The sequence below is a fragment of the Pinus tabuliformis genome, chromosome 8 (genome assembly GCF_031772625.1).
Source record: "Pinus tabuliformis cultivar Carrire ecotype Pingquan chromosome 8, CPIR1, whole genome shotgun sequence".
Classification (NCBI taxonomy): domain Eukaryota; kingdom Viridiplantae; phylum Streptophyta; class Pinopsida; order Pinales; family Pinaceae; genus Pinus; species Pinus tabuliformis.
In genome coordinates, this window is record NC_142294.1 from 657,608,429 (window position 1) to 657,618,029 (window position 9,601).

Sequence of the window (9,601 nt, forward strand, 5' to 3'; positions counted from 1 at the left end):
TTTAATTTCCAAATAAAAGTAATAAAAAAAAGTAAAAGTACACAATTTCACATCATGAACACTAATCGTATATAAATACAGAGTAACAAAACCCATTGTAATCATCAATCATCGCTTACTAGTGAATATTTATGTTCTTTAATAATATCCTCTCGAAATTTATATATATATATATATATATAGATATAGATATAAACACCATAGGACTTGAAACGGTTAACATATGATGGAGGAGAAACGATATAAACAACCAGCGATTGAACAAAATGTCAAAATGTAGGAGACATACAAAAATTACATCAGTTTCCTGAGCAATGAACTCTAAGCAAAATTACATCAGTTTCCTGAGCAAAATGTAGGAGACATACAAAAATTGTCTAGTAAGAATCAATGTATGACTTCGCAGAGAGCACAAGTTTATGCTACTGCACTGCGTTCTCCAGCATTTTTGAAGGTGATTGGCTTCTTGAGTTCTGCCTCTTCAGGCTCTCTTGTATTTTGTCTTTAATTGCTGTTTCCTGGAAGCAATTTTCACAAGTCCATGTTAAGTCTGCTAATGCTGTAGGAATATATAGTTGAAACAGTCAAAATACCGCTGGATATTAAGAATGGCTAGTAATTTATTATTTTACACGGAGAATACTCCAAAAAACAATGGTATGGCTAGTAATTTATATTTTACACGGACAATACTCCGTAATTTATAATTTTCCAGGGAGAGAACTCCAAAAAAAAAATGGAAATGCTTCAGATGGAATGATAACAATAATTCTAATGCCCTAGGTCCATGACCGATATCTCATAATCAGGAAACCGCGGTCTAACTTAAGCGTACGCGAAGTAAAAATCGTGGTCTAACTCAAGTGTATGGCAAGTAAAAATCGTGGTGTAATTTAAGTTTATGGCAAGTAAAAATTTCACCATGATATGACACCCCTCTTCAAACTTTTCTAAAAAGCCAGCCACCCAACGATCAGCATTCTCAACCCATTCACTGTGATGCATGCCAGCTGTCTTGGCAACCGTATCTAACTGCAACAACAGGCAATGTAAATATATAAATCTCAAAAGAAATAGTCCAAATACTTTTAACTAAATACAAATGAATCTAAAAAACAAATGGCATAGCTCACCTTTTTCCCCATTTGCCCTTCTTGTTCCTTCACTTTCTGACGTAGTTTTGTTATTCCCATGTTGACCCTCAATTGCTTTTCCTAAAAACAATAGACATCCACAACTCAACTGTTATCTTTGTCTAGAATTGGAGATTTTCTGAATTAACTTTCAATGTTTAGACCATTTCTAATTTTCTAACAATTCAAGTAGCTGTGTTGTAATGGGACGACGTGCTTCCTTGCAATGTTACTTGAGATAGAACTTATGACATTTTGTCTGTAAACAAGTTTCCTTAAGCAAAAGATAGAGATTTTGGCACGTGCCAGGACAAACTTCAGCCCAGTTGAACAAGGAACCACACCTGACAAGCATTGAAACAGCATACACACGAGTTTCCTCTTACCTTCACATAGCTAACTCCAAGGTCTTCCCTTGTGTATCCACGATCAAGGTTGCGCATAACATAGTCATTGTAGCCTTTAAGTATCCTCATTATGACATCCGATGTTGAGATGCCATCGGTCCGCTTTGTTTCCTTAAATTTTCCAGCTGACTTGACCTGGAACAATATATTATTTTAAGCTTCTCTTGTGCAATAGACATACTTCAATCATAATACTCAATACATAACCTCAATTTACAAATGCCCTAATACTCACAAATGCATAGACGTCGTTGGCAGCTCCACTGGTATCGGCATACCTGCAAAAGCATAAAAATGTTAGCGTTTAACATCATGTCAACTATCTATGCGTTATTTATTTTGTGAGATTGCTAATCTCTAGACCAAAGGGTTAGCTCAATTGGTTGTTACCCATATTACTGGGCTTTTAACTAGTTCCATGCAGGTAGATGTCCAGTTTGAATCCCCTTGGTTGAGACATACTAATCTATGCCAACAGGTTTGCTAGGGATAGTATCTAGAGATGTGGGGACTCAAACCTTGGGTTTGACAAAGGTTTTTCTTGGAAAAAACTAAAAATATATAGCTAAGCTCTGCTAATAGCTATTGCAACAGGTTTGCTAGGGATACTATGTAGAGATGTGGGGAAGCAAACCTTGGGTTTCTTCTAACTTTGGCATTCTTTTCCTATTTACAAACAGGTTCATAAGAAATTTCAAAACTGAACAAGCCAGCCACGAATGTTGAATTCCCCATATTAACAAGCAAACAATTGGTGCCAAGTGCAAATCCTAAGTGATTTCAAAGGAAGAGCCCCTTGCCAAGGCAACATAGCCAAATGGAATTAATTGTGTTCAGTGGGTTCTCCCTTGGGGATCGTTTCACCTACATAAGTGAGCCACTTGTGGTCCTAAGTCTTCAGGCCAATGATAATTTTTCTTTTTAAGCTCAAAACAAAGCCCTTCCAAAAGAACAAAAATTTAAAAAACATAGCCTGTGAGCAAATATTAGCCAGTAGGATTCCCGGGATTATATTTTATGGTTTCCATAGTCTTACTAAAACCTAATTCTTTAAGACAAATTACAGTTTTTGTAATTTCACCTACCTTAGCCTAGATTTTATGTTATTTCTCCTCTTTTCTATAAGCAAAATAATTAACACATTACTAGTGGAGTTCATGTAGTGGTGACTTACGGAAGGGCATCATGGGCTACATAGTCAATCTTATTCTTGTCTAAGAATTCTTGATTGATCACCCACGGAGCATCTGGAATAACTTCGTCAACCCACCTGCATAAAGTGCCATAAACAAAAATCAATAGGGTGTCATATAAAAAGGATGCCTTCATGCAATCATGAGATAATACTTTGCAACGCTGAACTAAACATAAAGATGAACTGCAAAAGATAATCATGCTAACTTTTGTTTTATTGCAATGAAAAAAAGTGGAAATCATTCTTAGTGATGGATAGCTGACCGATGACATAGATTCTAAATAGACCAAAAAAACATCAAAATGTTGTTTCTAGAGAAAAAGAAACCAAAATCAATCGAGACCTGCAATGGCGAAGGGATTCATAGCGCTCAGCCGCAGTCATTACAGTTTTTCCCTTATACCTGTGAGTGACTTCATCATTGCAGCAACCCACAAGGAGGTATGTGTTTGGAAACCTGCCAGATGTGAGAACAAATTCATCAATAATCACTGAGAAAACCTAAGTCACAGGACAATTCACCAGTTGCGTATTCCGTTGATAGAAAACGTTGCCTACATAAGCTGCAATTTTTTTTTGAAAGAAACAAATAATTTTTTAGTGGGACATCTTAATGATCAAGTCTAGGCCCTAGTATTGATATGCTATTCATGGTAATGTTAAATTCTTAAAGTAAAAGGATGAAAATGAAGATTGTTCATCACTTTACTTAAATTTTTAACATTACTATGAAATGACTCAGGATGTTTGAGAGTGGTTCCGGCCTCATTGGATTTCATATGGAGAAAGTAGAATTTTAGATTTCATTCAAAATGCAGCAGACTCATCAGTGTTTCAGAATTTCAAGATTGGGAGATTGTAATGTTTCTAGGTGACACCACTCTACCTCCTATAGGTCATACTTCTAGTTCTTCAGCTTCTAGAGCATAGCAAACTCCACTTCCAACTCCACCAGCACCAGCATCTACATCTAGAGGGAAAGGGAAATAGGATTAGACTTTAGTTATTTTTTTCATTTTATTGTATATGACATTATGACATGATGAGATACATTATTTTTTTTGTTGATATTTTGAGGCTGAGTTGGGACTCAGGAGTCAGGGCTTCCTATTCAGGACATGATTCAATGTTATGTGTGATTTTAGCAATAAAAATGATATTAAACATCTTATATATTAGTTCTTTTATCATATTTATGTGTCAATGTATTTATTTAATGTTGTAGATGGTTTAGATATTAAAAAAATTGAAAAAAATAAGAAAAAAAAAATGAATATTTTTGTACCATACGATTTTTTGTACTATATTTTTTTATTAAATATATATAAAACGTGTCCCGTGTCCTGTTTCTAGGTCGCTGCGTTTCGTATTGAATACTCTTATTTGTGTGTCCTCCGTGTCTCGTGTCATGTGACTTAGGAGAAAACCTTTGTTGCAGAAAAAAATAAGGTTCTCATAGTATGCTTAAAAACCACAATGCCTAAAGGTGACAAATATTAATGTTCATTGATCTGTGGTAGGTCCACCCACTGCACCAGTGGACCTATGTCGGTGTGATATAAAACTTGATTACTCCAGTAAAACTAGAGTTCTCACAGCAAGCTCACTCACAAAAGTGACAAATGCCCAAGTTAGTTGGGCCCAGGTAGATCTAGGAGGATATGAGCAAATTGTATTCACTAAATTTCAATGTAAATAACGAAATCTAAGTGAATTGTTTGTAGTTTATTGAAAGAGATTTAACAGTTCCAGTACAAAAGTGAATGTGTTTGAATGACTCAAATAATTGACATGGTATTCATAAATGTGTCCGATCTATTGTTAGTTTTTGGGATCTACTTTTGATATGCAGATAAAAGCAGAGTTTTATTGCATTCAGAAGTACAAGAGCAGTGAAACAGCCACACATAATTTGGACAGATGGGATTTGCTATAGCAGATCTGGAAGGGGGAGTATATATGTGGAAACAAATATCAGCATAGGGATATGCCACTGCAGTCTGTGATAATATCTACTGAGATTCACTGCAGCACCACAGTTTATAGATAACAATCACAGGCCAAAGCAATACAAAAGGCATCATACTGAAATCCCCATTTATATAAGTAGCAGCAGAGGGAAGGACGATCTAATATCAACTTCATTACTTGCACCTCAAAACCAACTTCCAAGAAGCTTTTCGTGTATTAATTTCCAGATTTGGAAAGCTTTTGGTGCAGTTAATGCCTTATAAATTCCCTTTATCACAGAAATGTATGTGGGTTTTGGTGCCTTCAATGGCTTACAAACCAACGGAAAGAGGCTTACAAACCAACGGAAAGAGGCTTACAATAGAGATATCAAGGTTTCAATCCAATGGATTTTGTCAGATCACCGCCTCGCACAGTATTAGAAATCTGAGCACAGGGCAACAGATTCTACCAAGGGCTTAAACTGAATAAGCAATATCCAGCGGTTCCCCAATTTATGAATGAAGCATAGTTTAACTTAATGGTCACACCATAAATATATTGCCCGAGCTTAAGACATAATTAAAACCATAACAAAAACATTGGCGCAAGATTCTCAAACAAATACTCACAGTTTCTTGGCCTGTTCCAGTGATCGTGCGTGCCCAAAGTGAAACAAATCATAAATTCCATCCGCATAGACCCTGACGGGCTTCTCAGTCCTCTCGTCCTTCACGGGATTTGGAGATGGGTGCGGTTCGAATCTCACTGGCGGCTCGTAGACAATCTCTGCACAGCTCTGCTGCCGGGGTTCTTGATCCATCGTTTTATCCTTCTCAATTGTGTAAAATTCCACTGCGATAGCCAACGAAATCGAAGCAAAACATCCCTGAGCGCAGGAAACGATTAGCTTTAAAAAGATCAACTCAACTCTAAATTCAGGATGGGATGATCTGACCAAAGATTATGGGCGAGTAAGCATATATCGGGGAGTACACTTGGAGCGAGTGGAGAATGAACCCTTGGCTAGGATTGTGCGCAAAAATTGGGCCACGCGCCTTGTCGGCTAGATATGGCATACGCGCCTAGTCCGCGTTGATTACTGAAGTCGGCCGGGATCCCGCGGTTTTGCACAATGATATTTTGCACAAAGGTCGATTCGATTCCGCAGGTGGTATCATAATATCTTGTCGTATTGAAAGGGATGGTGGTAAGATGGGTCTGAACTATTACATGTGATAATTGTGATGTTGATAATTGTTGTCTTTTATTTTGGAAATAGGAGGATAAAGGGTGTAAGGTTGCATGGTTTGAATATAATTAGAAATAATGTTTTGATTTATTATGATCAAGTTAAAAAAGATTTTTGATTTATCATGATCATGTTAAAATTATTTATGAATGGGATTTTGTTTGTGGGCATGCTTTTCTAAATTTCTTGTTAGATATTTATTGTCGGTAGTTGGTATTAATATAAAGTTTGTATTTATTTTGGGTCGCTGGTATTAGCACAAGAATTATAATGGTAATTAGTTAAATTTAAATTTGAACTTAAGTTATGGTGAATAATTTTGGTTGGTTATTAATTTATTTAAATTTGTCAAAATGATAATGAGAATATAGTGAGTAGTAGTTGTGTCTTATTTAATTTTTTTTATGGTTAAATATTAATTATTAGATTATTAATTAAAAATAAAAATATTTAAATTTTTACGGTTTAATAATAGCTATTGGATTATTAGTTAAAAATAGAAATATTTAATTTTTTGGTTATTGGTTATTAATTAAGAAAATAAAAATATTTATACCATTATTAAAAAGAACATATTTAATCAACTAATAGATAATAATTTCTATGGATATTCAACATCCACTATTAATACAGATATGCCAATTATATATCAATCAAAATGTATTTTAATATTAAATTTTTTAATATATCAATTAAAATAGAAAATAAGTTGATATATATTTATTTGTATTTAGAAGAAAAAAATGTTAAATACATTTTTTTTAAATCATATTTAATTTAATATTATTGATTGAGTAATATTTGCAAATTTGTAATATTAATCACTCTTGTGAGCATCACTAAATGCAATGAGTGCTAAGTGGACTATTCAAAAACCATGAGAAATTAGTCAAAATGGTCATAGATGAATGACTTAGTTAAAGCAATTGAATCCCAAAAAAGTGATATCTAATTTGCAATTTATTATTAATAGTATTATTACTTAAGATAGATAGATTTAACACCTTAAAATACCTTAATTACATATAATTTTTTAATTTAATATTATTGATTAAGTAATATATGTTAAAATTGCAATCTATTATTAATAATATTATTTTTAATATAAACAAATTTAATACTTTAGAAACTATTTGTTTAAACTATCAATTCATAATTTATTTAAATCATCCCCAATGTGGGGTGATCATTATAGCCATCCTTAAAGCTTGATCACCATTTATCGTATATACCTTCTAGTGCTTGTTAGATATTCATCACGTAAATGAGGGTAGGTACACTTGGTTTATTTTGTTGAGAAGGTTGTCATCACCTTACTTAAAGACATCACCTTGTGATGAACACTTTAGTTATTGTTATTAATCATAGTTCAATTATTGGTAGTTCAATGGCTATCCTCCTTGGGAATTTCAGTCCTTAGTTCGTGTACTCCATCATGGTTTCTTTAAATCATGCTTCAATGTGGCATCTCCTTCCCCTAGTGAGCTTTATTTTGTCCTCTATCTTAATTTAGTTTTATTCTTATGGTTTCGATTTTCTCCTACTACACTATTTTCTCTACCTTGAGGAGATGACAATAGTTTTGTTTTAATTATGTGCTAGTTTCATTTTCCGCCTCTATAAATTGGAAGGTCCCTTGCTAATAACCCCTTACACTTCCTTGCTTCCTTCTCTCCCAATTCTGACTACCTTTCATATTTGCCTGCAACATTTCTATCACCCTCTTGGTCCCTTTCCCATCGTGTAACTCCCCCTATTAATTTTGGTATCCTTCTCTTCTCTGCCTAGTCCTGCAAAGTTGCTCCCTCTTGTGGACTACTACATTTTTTTCTCTACCTTGCAGAGATGACAATATTTTTGTTTTAATTCTATGCTAGTTTCATTTTCCGCCTCTATAAATTGGATGATCCCTTGCTAATACCCCCTTACACTTCCTTGCTTCCTTCTCTCCCAATTCTGACTACCTTTCATATTTTCCTGCAACATTTCTATCACCCTCTTGGTCCCTTTCCCATCGTGTAACTCCCCCTAATAATTTTAGTCTCCTTCTCTTCTCTGCCTAGTCCTGCAAAGTTGCTCCCTCTTGTGGACCCTTTCACTCCCAAGTGTTAGTCATTATTCCAACATGTCACACAAGGTTGTCATTCCTCCTGGTCAAATTTTTGGAAGCAAAGACCCTCATCCACAGATGTGTGCTTAAGAAAGCACCAAAGCTATTGCATAATGTTATTGTAACAACCCCTGGTTGATTTCCATGTAAAAAATTATAAGACCAAGGTCATGGGACATGTATTCCAAGTTGAATGTTGGGAAAAACATCCTAGTGTGGATGTTCATTAGTTTATTATGGCTAAGTAAATTGGAAAAGACATTGATAAGGCAAAGAGGCATTAATTGGCATTTTATTTATGAAAATAAAGGAAATTTGGAGAAAAAGAGGATGAAAGGTCATAGGTTGTATGTGAAGAGGAAAATGAAGGAAACTAATGGAAAATGAAGAAAATAGAGGCCTCGCTAATAAAAAGGCTTATGAGGATCAGTTCACAGCCTTTTGTCAGTTCGGTCTTTTAGCTCCCTCTCTCTCCCATACTATTGGACACTTGAGTATTCTTGGAGCATTCTAGCATTGGGGAAAGAAGGCAAAGGAAGGACAATAAAGCAAGATGAAGCAATGATCAAACAAGGAAGAGGGGTATTCAAGTGGCTATAGCGAGATTACTTGCAGGTATCTAGTTGCATATATGATTTCCTTGATAGTTTTGAAATGCATGATACATGCATGTGTGTTTTTGGTTCTCTTTTTGTCACTGGCATGGGTTTTGCCAGTTGTGACACTGGATATTTAGCCTTGCCTTTCCATTTCAGGATCGTCATGGTGTGATGGGGTTTCTCTTATTTGGTTGAGTTGCATTGTCACATGGTTTCGAAACTGAGTGGGGTGGTCTCAAGGGATAAACACAAGGTCTAGGAATCATTGGACCAGTGAATGTGGGATTGTGGTAAAGCCTAATTATGTATACCCTTGTTAAATCTAGGAATCCTCAACTTGTGAATGGCGGGATATACGGTAAAGCATAGAGAGTGGAGCCTCATTATGCCTAGGAATCCTCGACTAGTGAATAGTGGGATATACAAAAAATCCTAGAGGTGTAGACAAATAAATTCCTCATTGTTTAGGTGGAGAGGTTTGGAGGCATTCATGCTTGTATAGGCCTAGTGATCCTTGGACTAGTATATGGTGGGATTGCGGTAAAGCCTCATAGTGTATGTTTCTTGTTTGGACCTAGGAATCCCTTGGTAGGATTGCAGTAAATCTTGGTTGTATAGATGAGGGCTTGGGCCTAGGAAACCTTGGTGGATTGCGATAATACCTGAGGAAGCCTATTTATTACATGTTCATGACATGTTTAACGAAATGTTTGTCATTAACCCTGTATTAGAACATAATCATATTTCCCTTGACTGCAACTAAACAATACCATGGGTAGAAAACCATCAAGCCCAAAACCATGTGCAAAACCGATGCACAAAACCATAGATAAGTTTTATCACCATCATTAGGCCTTATCAAATGTATGCATAATGGGTACTTGTTGGATGTGGAACTTAATCATGAATCCAATGAGTGCCTACACTTGAAGTTTGAGTAAACCTATAAGGATAT

The 9,601-nt window shown here is 35.3% G+C and overlaps 1 pseudogene across 1 annotated transcript; it reads right to left on the reverse strand.

The window, feature by feature from the left end:
* Positions 1–243: 243 nt before the first annotated feature.
* Positions 244–5,806, reverse strand: LOC149237306 (choline-phosphate cytidylyltransferase 2-like; annotated as a pseudogene). The gene is made up of 8 exons (XR_016246295.1): positions 5,318–5,806; positions 3,079–3,192; positions 2,715–2,810; positions 1,776–1,818; positions 1,520–1,675; positions 1,134–1,214; positions 922–1,032; positions 244–518 (listed from the first exon to the last, which is right to left on the reverse strand). The product of XR_016246295.1 is annotated as a choline-phosphate cytidylyltransferase 2-like (transcript).
* Positions 5,807–9,601: the final 3,795 nt, after the last annotated feature.